We start from the raw sequence: 12,484 nt of genomic DNA, 5'->3' as shown, positions 1-12,484 counted from the left end.
CATAATTCGAAATTTAGTAATTATGGAGCGAAATCGATTCGAGTTTTCGAGCCGAACTCGAGTCTATCAAATTTTTTTCAAGTCTAATTTCGAGCTTAAAATTTATGTTACGGTCGAAAACGAGGTCGAGGTTAAGTCTTAACATTTTTAATGGAGTTCGAGCCAAGCGTGACGGATTTGATCGATTACACTCCTAGATAATAACATATCAAAAGAGATAAAGAAAAAGTTTGATTTTAATTTATTAATTTATTAGAATTAAAAAAAATATGAAATTATTATAACATATAACTAAAATTAGCATAATAACCCGTGCAAAGCACGGGTCTTTTTCTAGAGTTTTTTTTTAAGTGCTTCCTCACTTTTAGGAGTGAATATCCCCTCAACTATTATTATATTATATTTTTTTTACCCGTTATTTTATATTTAATAAATGAATATAAACAGGGTAGTATGTGTACGTTTAAAACGAAACGATTAAACTTAATTTGTAGAATGCCGTTAGTATGTTTACAAATAAAAAGCTACAAATTAACATATATGTTGAATACATAATTGACCGAAATCTTGAATTTTATTTAAATAAACCATATGTACTGCTCTATATTATTACTGAGTTAACTACTAACTTACAATTAACTTACTCAATTTAAAAAGATAAAAAATGCATAACTGAAGTTAAAATGACTTGCAATCATAATATACAATAATGTAAAATTTATATTATTGTTAATATTAAAGTTGATTTTATATATTAGTTTTTGAAATTCAACATATTATGTATGGGAAAATGCTAGTTTTTTATTTACACTACTGTTAACAAGGTAAAATTAAGTTATATGTATGTGTGTGTGTTAAGATGTAAATTATTGTATGTCACATCTCCTAATAGATTATGATGGTTTCCATTATTTATATGCTAAATATATGATTTATGTACATGTATAATCATTATTAACATATAGTGAGATAATTGATTACTTAAATAACATGCATTTACAGTTATTCAAAAATTAAAATTATGTAATAAATAAATTGCTATAATTTATATATGGTATTCACATTATCACTGACAAACAATTCATATCTATTTTTTACGCAACCGGGTATCAATCATGGTTGTAATATAAAGATGAATTATATATTTTTAAGATTTATTATTGATATTCATGAATTTTTTCAAGAATTCGAAAGAAAAATTGTATTTATATTGTTATTTAAACCGTTTTTAAGTTTCTTTCATTACGACTCTAATATTTCTTCATATAATAATTTGATAATATTTTATACTATTCTTTTAAAATTAAAAAATTTCAGTTCGATAAAATTTTATAAATATCAGTTGAACCGGTTAATTCCTTCAAATTATTGAACAATATATGTTTTTTTGTTAAATAATATAAAATGCATTGAATCAAATGATACAATAAAGAATACATAAAACTTTTATTTGAATAATTCAAAATATTAAAATAATTCAAAATATTTGTACAATATTATCTTGATCAATGAATATTATTGATCTAAAAGAATTCTTTTTAAGAAGTTAGTTTTTTTAAAGTGAAAAATGAAAAATAAATCGATTTAATATATAATCGTAGTTTTAACAAATCTAGTGAGATCTCATTTCAAATTTCAAATATTCTTAAAATTGGGACAAATCCCAAAAATAATAATGCGTTACTAGTGAAGTTAGTAATTTTAATATAAATAATCAATTATTGATCTTGTAAAGACCTCAAACACATTAATTTATATTAACATGAGATATTGAAAAATTCCAGATTATTGGTAATATATTCTCGCCGAGCTTGTAATTTAAATTTACCAAACGTAGAATGTGACGATGTTTTTCGGCCGGGTCATGTAGTCAAATTTCGAGTATTTTTCAAACAATGGGGCAAGTTCTAAAATGTATTGACTCGTTATAATTCGAACTTATCTAAATATATAATACCAATATAGATTATTTATATATAAGTGATTCTATATTCAATATATTTTAAAAAATTATATATGTACATTTTAATTACTTTTTATAATAAAAAATATGTTAAAAATATTTGAGATATATTTTCAAACTAAAAAATGATTAATAAATAAGATAATAATCCATTTATGTATTATGCTTAATTTTATATCTAGAATTCAGTTATTTAAAAACAACTGTACAAATATTCAACTAACTATCCGTTTTTTGCGGAATTCAAGTAAATATTTTTAAAGTTAAATAAAATATTCATTTAGCACACTTACATATCATGTGTATGATAAAAATCACATGTGACAATATGGTATAGTGGTAAGAGGTTGTATAGTTTAATCAAATAGCTTGAGTTTGATTCCTACTAACCACATCTTTTATATAAATATTAAAAATAGAGGTAATTTAATTTTTTTAATGAGATTTTTTAATCTAATAAAATTATACTTTTGTTCTTTTATTATATATATAGAAGATATTTAACTTGTGTTATTGTTTGACACGTATCATTTTATGGGAACCAATTTACACTCCTCGTAATTTCCATTCTTTTAATGCAAGTAGAATAATGCTTATCTTAATTCTCAATCATAGTCATAGTTAAACTTAAAGCTGACAACCTTATTTGACAAGCAGACAACAAATGTAACACAACTGCTTCCCTATGATTAGCTAATTGAGTAATTATATAATCTAGTGCTACATGACTAATCAACTTAAACCATCTAAATTAAGGTGGAAAGTTAATTAATCTCACTTAACCAATGACAAAATCTAACTTAAGACCATATATCCTAATCTTTAGGAAAGGGGACCCTAGAAGATTATGGGCTCCCACAGTATATAGACTGGTAATCATTGATGAGTAATGGCATGCTAATCAATGCTTCATTTTAATATAAATAATAATCTCTTCTTGTGTGCTTAGGGCACTTTAAATATTTTAATTTTGTAAGTTTGATTAAGAAATGATAAAAAAAGATAGCTAGTGGGAAAGGATGGCTAGTGTGATTGGATTCTTATACATACAAATTTTGTACTAGCCTTCTTTTATTTAGTTAAACTGAGTTGGCTATTAAAACAATTGAGTTGTGATTGGAGAGAGGAGGATTAAATAAACATAATGTATTTTTATTGACTCATTAGTATTGAAAATCTAAGAGTTGACCAACTCAGTTTGTGTGTCTAAATACCAGACAGATTGTAATGAAGAGAAACCTGTGTTTGAGTTAGGCTGTACTTTCCGGTTGAAGTTTCTGGGATCAGTCCATGCAGTCACCTATTCAAGTTGGATAATGATGACATAACATTGCTGCAAAAACTCGTCAATAATATTTAAATATTTATTTCCTGTCCTTGTTATCATGCTAAAATAGTTAAATTTTGTATCTACACTCAAATATTTTTCGTTTATAAATAAGGCCGGAACCAGCATAATCTTATCACCTGAACTGTGAACTGTGAGCCATCTATTTATCTATACTATACTATTATTATAAACGAAATATGATTTCGTTTGATCGGTCGATTAACACCTTCCTAAAAAATATGTTAATTCCAAACAAAGTTTAAACAAATATTATTTAATTAAAATAAATAAATCATGTATCTAATATAACTACAAACTCCATTAATTATAATGGAGCTTGATATTTAAGAGCACTCAACTTCTTTCTTAATATGAAATCAAACACTTCCAAAATTAATTTTATTAATTCAAATTATATTATAATAAAATATTTTTAAATCAAGGAAAAATTAAAAAAATAATAACAAATCATTCATATACACTTATATTCAAGACTCCCACTATCGTATAGACCCTACACCCGCCATATAGGTTAGAGAAGAATAAAAGACTTTTTTAAATTTTAAGAATTGAAATTTAGAATCCTTCAATATTATATAATACATATAAAATAATACGTAAATATTTTAACTTTATTAATTTCAATAATATATAACCATTATTTTTATAATTTAGTTTTACGAAATAACAAAATAATAAATTACAAATATTAGCATCGCACGGGTTATAGGTTAGTACAACTAATAATAGTATAAAAATTAGCGCTAATTTCGTCGGCCGACTCTAAAATATACGGGTTGGGTTATTAAAAAAAATAATTTTTTTCACTTGGGCTACATCACATCACAACTTGGCCGTATCTCCGCCTCTTTTTATAATTCTAGTTATAGATTTCGAAAATTGGAATTAATTCATTAAGAAACGGTTTTATAATTTTTCAGCATTTTTTTGAAAATAGTTAATTGCTTTGTTTTTTTATTAAGCGCATTACCCAACTATATTGTTAATATCTATTTTGCTACGCTTTGTTTTATTATTTCACCTTATAAAACTTTATTAATTTGGATTTTCTGATTGTTTGGTAATGAGATCAGGTTCAATGAAAAGTAATGTCCTACCATGCATACCCTAAAATCATGGATGTTCCGGTAATATGTGTACGTTTCTGGAATCCGTTGCATTTCTGGGTCACTTAAATCGAGTATTTGCAAAACTAGCTTATCTGAACAAAATTTTGCAAAAATAGCTCACTACGCCTCTTGCTGCGCCACTTCAAGTGACGTAGAGTGGCGTAGTGTGTATTTAATTTTTTTTTTGTTTACTTTGCTCTACCCTGTTTTCCAACCGAACAAAGCATATATTCAGGTTTAACAAGGTTTCTGAGAGGATTTGTAAACATAATATATTCATATAATTTTATTTTATTTTTGCCTTGTATTGTAGTTAAAGTACAATATATCCGGTTGACGAAAAAATGAAGAGAAAAAAATTAATGAAAATATATTTGTTGACACCCGAAAATGGTACCTTGTAAAGAAATGTGAACTAGTATAACGAAGAGTGATTTTTAAATTTTTTAAAAATATAGCTATTTACTCCAAATTTTAAATTTTATAACTTTATATAGTAAGATTTGTAGACTACTTTGACTAATAAAATTCAATTTAAGAAAAAAAAATTAGATAAATGATTTTTAGGCACCCGAAAATGGTAAGAAAGTAAGGAAAAAGTTAGAAATAATACAGTAAATTGGCAAAATATATTTTTCATAGAATGGGCATACTAAATTTGAAATTACAATTTTATAGAATGACGTAGTATAGATTACTATGCTCCATTTTTATTTTCTGTTATAAAATGAATGGAAAGTAGAAATATTTAATGCGATTATTATGTAGGAATTTTTTGTTATCTCGAATACAACTTCAAGGTTGAAAGTATAACAACTTCGAAGCACCAGTACTTGAAAATACAACTAGATTGAAAATAAGTGGGGACAATTCAAGCTTCGAATTTATTAAATTCGAGCGTTTGTTGATGGTGGTTTCCACTTCCCGCACCTTCTCAACCACCTGAGCACGAATCGCAACCAACTTCTCTTGATAATATGCCCACAATTCCATCTTCATATCATAGTGTTTCCTGTCCATCTCCTTGTAAAGTTGGTGAACAGCTTCCAAAGCACGGTCTGTCAGCGGCTCATCGAGCCAAACAAAGTAAGCACACTTCCGGCTAGCACACTGCTCCCAAGGTCTACCGACATATTCACCGGTCCACATATTAGATATCTCGGGTTCCATGCCACAGAAACATATTTCTTGCCTCTCAGTAACAATAATGGTTAAGATAAATATGTATGAGATTATAAACTTATATTGGAGATGACAATTGGAAATTGGTATTTATAGGCAAAAATTTAAGGCAACCTTATTCTTTTGGATTCACATCTTATCCCAGCAGATTTGATGGTCATCACTTTTGATTGACATATTATCCCTTTGATTCAATTGCCAACATGTTAAATCATAAGTCACATGCATTCTGATTGTATTAATTTGAATTGACTACTCACTGTGTTTATTAAGTTTGCACGAAATTATTATAATTGTATAGTCACTTTAGCATTTGAATGAAGATTGAACAAGCAATTTGAAATTGCCCTTGTTGTTGACAAGATTTCAATTGTTACTTTTATCAGTGATTTCGTAGTGGTTACTTTTATCAGTTAAAGTATATGATAAGTCACATCCAAGTCGGAATCCCTTTGGACTCATTGTTTATCCTCTTAGATTTATGGGTCATTTAGTAAAAAAGGTCACTGTAATTGTATAGTCACTTCAACACGCGAATAAGATTTCGGAGGTTACTTTTATAAGTAATTTTGTAGTGGTTACTATTATCAGTATAGTATCTTCTAAGTCACATGCAAATTCGATTAGTCAGCAAAGGTCACATTGTGCCTAAATCTGTTATCATACTTTATCACTTATTTGTTTTGGCACATCACTTTGGAGTAACTATTTCAAAATTGCAGAAGCAATTTGCTTTATGTTGTCATGAATAGTCAGCAAAGGTCATATGCTTCTTTTTTCAATTAATTTGAAATGACTACTCAGTGTGTGTATTGAAGTTTGAAAAAATCACTGTGATTGTGTAGTCACTTTAACACGTGAATAAAGGGTGAACATGTGATTTGAAATTGTTTGTTGTTGTAGATAAGGTTTGAGTGGTTACTTTTATCAGGGAATTGTAAGCGTGAATGGTTTATTGCGTGTCTGAATTAATTTTATCCGTGATTTGTAGCTTGTTATTTCCCGTGAACACACCTCTGACAATATTTGTAATTTATGTATTTTTTACCAAATCACTTATAAATAGAGAGTTACAACCTCATGAAGTAACAAACGTCAAAAATAATTATGTCTTCACTCCCAAATATGGACCTTTGTTTTTGTGGGAAAGTAGTTGTTCGAGTGCATTACTGGAAGGGTATTGACGCAGGCATGCCTTTTATCTAATGTCCTGACGTTGTTTGTATTTACGAACATTGGATCGAGGAGCCGTTTGAATCCCGTGCAGCAAGTCTTATTGAAATGCTCAGGGAAGAAATTAACATGAATGTTGTAGCCTATCGTGCAAGAATTCATGAGTTGCAGCGCGAAAATGTGAAGGCAGCGAGGGAATTGCAGAGATTGAAAGCGTTCATCGACTCCCAAACCTGGAACACCAATGATGATGATGATGACTCCGATGATACAGATGAATGACATGCTTGCTATATTGCTGGTTAACAAATATTTATGTTGTTGCATCGTACTAGTTTCTATTTTTGTATCGTGTTGTCGCAGTTTATGGACAATGTAACGTGTTCTATTTTCGTATTATTATGTAACCCTGTGTTTTTTAACTCCAATTAATTCTTAAATTCATTTTTTTGGCTTGTATCAAAGTAGGACATAAATATTTTAATAACATTTATAAGTGAAATTAGTAAGTTGCTCTGATGTTATGCGATGGCATATTTGTTTGAAGTTAAGTTTGCATTAATAAATAAATAAATACAGAAATATAGTATGGTACGAAATAGGAGAACACATAATTCAAAGGGAATCATCAGACATATAATCATCGGAAAGGTAGTTCTGATTTTGTAATAGGTTGTGTTGCTCCGCTTCTGTAAGCTCTCTACGCAACAACATTCGATTATTTTCCTTCCTAATACGTGCTACGACATTAATCACTTTTCTCCTAAATTGTGACCAAGTAGGACTTTCCCCGGCTTCAGAATACATTATAAGGGATTGACGAACCGGAACTCTTACACCCATAGCAATCAGGTCATCTCTCAGCCGGTCGGATTTTTCGCGTCGATAAGCCCATTCGCGACGTACACCGGCAAAGTACTCATTCGCATCACCAACCCTAAGACTAATATAATCATCATCTTTTTCTATGGGCAAGCAGTTCCGATTTATGTTATATGACATTGTAGTAATGTTATAAGCCGTTTTGCATATGGCTTAATGTTTTATATAGGAAATTTTGTTGGGTGAATAATTGTTAAAGTGACATTATTGAGAAGCATGTGTAAATTTTGCTGATAAGATAAAGTGGATAACCTGCCAAAATATGGTGGAAAATACAGTTGGCATGAAATAAAGTTATGCAATAAATGACATAGATTACTATATGATTGGACAAGTCATATTTTTGTCATGTTCAACATATATGTCATTATTGAGAAGCTTGTAATAAAATCATGTAGAAGAAATAACGTGTAAGTCAATAATGTATGATTGGGAAAGTCATGGATCTTTGGATATTTTAAATATTATCAAATCAAGTAACTATTAAGTTTTTTTATGTTATAAATACAGTGTGTTGTCATCATTGGCACAATGTAGTAATTGAAGAATAATGAGTTATACACCTGATGATATTAACCGAACAATTGGTAGGAAATGGTTTTGTGATGACGAATTTAGGTACTCAATGGATCCGAATGAACGTTACGCAAAAAGTTCGGTAAGAACGATGCAGAGGGAGTGGGAATGGCGTGTTGGATGTCTCCAAAGTAGTATATGGCAATGTGTTGAGGAAGGAGTAAGAATACCAAAGCAACGCACCATACACATGCAGCGAGCACCCCTCAAAAGTTGAAAATAGCGTTGTTCCGTGCTAGGGAAGAAGATAATCGAATGAGGATGCACTTAAATCGTAAAGACCTACAAACAAGAAGTAAGAAGTAATTGGTTGGTCATCCTGTAATTGTTTTTCATGTTCCCATTTTATGTAATACGTAATGTGCAATTGCTATGTTAGAATTTCGAGGCATAATTAGAACAAGACGGCGTACTCTTCATTTCATAAAATTCAAATAGAAGTCGCACAAATAAATAAATAGTTCCAAATACAATGAAGTACATATAGAAAGTCTACGAAAGAGGTGCAATTGTTTTAACTATTGAGTAGACAATCACCGACAGTACCTGCCACCGGTGTGACAGATCTTACCTTGGCCCTTCACCGTTCTGGGGGCTACTGCCTAACCTGCACATCATGAGGCTCTTCGTCATCATCATCATCATCATCATCACGAACGACAAGGGAGGTATATCTACTCCCGAAGGTATCATGCGACATGAACGGCTAAAAACCCCTCTCTGGTGTCTGAAAGGAAGAACCACTGCCATATGTTCCACCCCATAATGCCTCATCTGTCTGAGAATGCTGAAAAGTGGAGGGATGAGTACCATGAAAATCCTGAGTAGTCTGTCCAAACCCCTGATATGTATGCTCTATATGAGAACCAATAGAGCCACGACCCTGAGAAGTATGCTCCATAGGAGATCCAGTAAATCCCTGCCCCTGAGAAGTCTGTCCAAACCCTGATAGGTATGCTGCGAAGTAGATCTAGAAGATCCATGCCCATGCCCCTGCATAGTGTGCTCCCAAGAAGATCCAGTAAAACCATGTCCTGCTGATCCGCCCCTAGCCGTGGCCCGACCCCACAGTACATATCCATCCAAGGGAGCTGGCCTAGGGTGAGGAAAAGATAGACTAGTACTCCCACCTCTAGTACGAGGTATTCTACGTCCAGTAGGCACCATGAGAGGTGGATGGGGGCGTCTCGCCTGTTGGACATGGAAACCTGTGTCATCCAGTGTGACCTCCATGCCCTGTAGTGCACTATCAGTCTATCAACAATAGGATCATCAGCTGCCACCTCAGAACGTTGTATCTCATGGTAAACATTAGACAAACCCTCAGCCTGTTTGACAACAAATAAAATATTGTAAGAAGGGCATGAATTGACGAGAAAAGACCTATACAATTGTGAAAGTAAAAAGTTGAGACTTACAGCTACATGAAGAAGCCCCCGTGACCCCAAAAAACCTTCTTTAGAAGCCCAGAGAGTGGGATTTATCATGTATCGGCGAGTAACTCTATCAGACCATATGCGATATCCATCAACGGAGATGGGTCTCCTGTTAGACATGTATGTCGGTGCTGCAATGATGCCCTTATGGTGGTGCTCCCAACGCTCAATAACATTCTCCATACTCAAGTGCCACCCACTACTACTGTCATGGAAAGTATGATGACCAATGTGTGGGGAGGCAGTAGGGATCCACTGCAGAAAACCAAACTGCCGAGTGACGCGATCAGTATAACACCACTCCACAATACACATGTATATCAAGGGAGAGGGGGCGCTCATCAGCTGCAGCTCATCGGTTGGGATGTCATGGGCCTGCAGTGCAGAGTCACCGTAGGGCATCCATGTGAAGGAAGACTCAACCATATGATCAAGCTCGTAACGAACTCCGCGATATGAATGTCTCTGCACATGTACAGCTTCCACCGGGAGAATCCACCTGAAACAATTTTTCATTTTACTAAGCAATTTTTAGTACTATAGTATGAAACTGAGTAATTTTTTGTACTATAGTTATTTACCTAAGTGCACGGGGATGTCGCATGATATAATTTCCTCGATGTCTAGGAACTAGCCTCGTGATGTGCTCGTATATCCAAACCTAACGCAAAATAGGTCAAAACAATATACCATGTGATTATAACAGAAAATTCCAAAAACAGGAAACAGTAAAATGGCATGTACCTGCAATAGAGTCATCGACCCACATAACTCGACGACATTCCCTATGCTAGAAATGCAAAGTCGACTGTATAGATAGGCAAGACAAGCACTCCCCCAACTAAAAGTAGCAATCTGATCAAGGTCTCTCACATATGGAAGGAGGTGCATGCTAATGTGGTTCCCAGACGAGTTTGGGAATAGTGACCCTATAATCAGCAGAAGATGTGCACGGATGTGGAACAACATCTGATTATCATAATCAGGATCACTAGCCTCCTCAAGGCGTGTACAGATACCAAACTCCCGAACCAACCAGCTAATCTTTATATTATTTGATACGATGACACCGGGCTCAGGGGCCACACCTAGAACCTCATGTACTGAACTAGCATCAAATATATGCCCTCCAATGAGAGACACGGGACACCCAGAACTACGGAGGCCTAATATATAATATACGTCATGTAGTGTCACAGTGGCCTCACCAAAACACATATGAAATATATGTGTCTCTGGGCGCCATCTGTCAACGAAAGCAGTAATCAACCTCGCATCATGTCTCATCATCCCAGTAAGAAAAACACTCTCAAAATCGGCAGCCCTAATGCCCTGAACTACAGATGGTGGAGGTGGTACTTCAGCAACTGTATCCCAATATAACTTGAAGCCCGAACGGAGGCGTAAATGCTGCTGTGTGATCTGCAAAAAAATTAGCATGGGAAGAGTCAGGATTTTATTATTAACATGCATGTCACCAGTATTTGAAAAGTTAAACTAGTATTTACCTGTCCATCCCAAACTAACTGTGAGCGATGCTCATGTTATCGAGTGAGCAACTCTGCACTAACAGGACCGCGGTGGATTAATTCACGTTGAGCCATTTATCCCTGTTACATGAAAAATTAAGATCACAATATTAGCACAAATTAAATTAGGAATAACATTAAATTCAATAAAATTATTTAATTGAGCTACTAAGTTGCATTATTTAATTGTTACTATTACGATATTGTAGTAAGGTTAGAGTTAAAATAACTACGTGAACATATTAATCATTTATGTAATATTTATTATTAAATTTTCGATAACCAAATTTTAGATGTATTTGGACATTTAGTTAAAAATATCTAAATTGACACACTTATTTTTACCATTACACATCCGGCTTGAATTAGTACCCTAACGACAAAATTAAATCAGCTAAGGAATATACAGATAACAAAATGCATACACAAAACCCTCCTGCAACTCCCCACATTCTGTGTTAAAGCACAGTACACACTCTCTGGATGTAATGCATCTTCTGCAGAAGTGGAACTTGCTAAAACTGAACTTTTTCAATTACTATCAATGGTTGACAATGGATGTCCTAGTTCTTCATTGTCTATGTTAACAGAAATCTAAGGCTCTATCTTAAAAGATAGCGAGAACAATCCATCAAGGGAAACTAGAAGTTCTCTAGACAGTTCTCTAACGTCATTTGAAAGCTCTGGAAGAAAGGAAGACCATTGTCTAAAACACGAAACTGTTGACATTACAGACAACAGAATTACAATTTATGTAGTATTTTCTCTAATGGAAATGCATTCTCATGAAAACAGTGGTTCAGTAGAGCAAGTGAATGCAAGAAAAAGACGTAAATGCACTCTTTCTGAAGGTGACATTGTCGAACAATCAGTATGGAAAAGATCAAAAGCTATGAGAAGTAATGATCAGTTGATTAAGTTTAATTTTCTGGAGGCATTAGATTTGAACATCCATTACTAGAATAACCTGGATTCTGATCTGAAGAAAATAGATTTGAACTTCAAGGAAGAGCAATTCAGTGAAATTTATAGTTCCTTTTGACATGCTTCCTATGGTATATAAATATCTTATATCTATAATAAAAGTAAAATGCTTCTAATAGAAAATATGAATGTTGCTCTGTATGGACCATCCTCAAAGAATTCATCAATGTGCATATATTACTACTCTTATCTAAATATGAATAGTTGATGAAGCACATTGCAAACCAATTGCACAATATAAAACTCGCAGGCCTATGAATCACAAGTGCATAATCTTACAAATCACACATACAGAGACA

The sequence above is a fragment of the Apium graveolens genome, chromosome 11 (genome assembly GCF_009905375.1).
Source record: "Apium graveolens cultivar Ventura chromosome 11, ASM990537v1, whole genome shotgun sequence".
NCBI lineage: Eukaryota > Viridiplantae > Streptophyta > Magnoliopsida > Apiales > Apiaceae > Apium > Apium graveolens.
The sequence above is the reverse complement of the archived record's forward strand: the minus strand, read 5'-3'. Positions refer to the sequence as shown.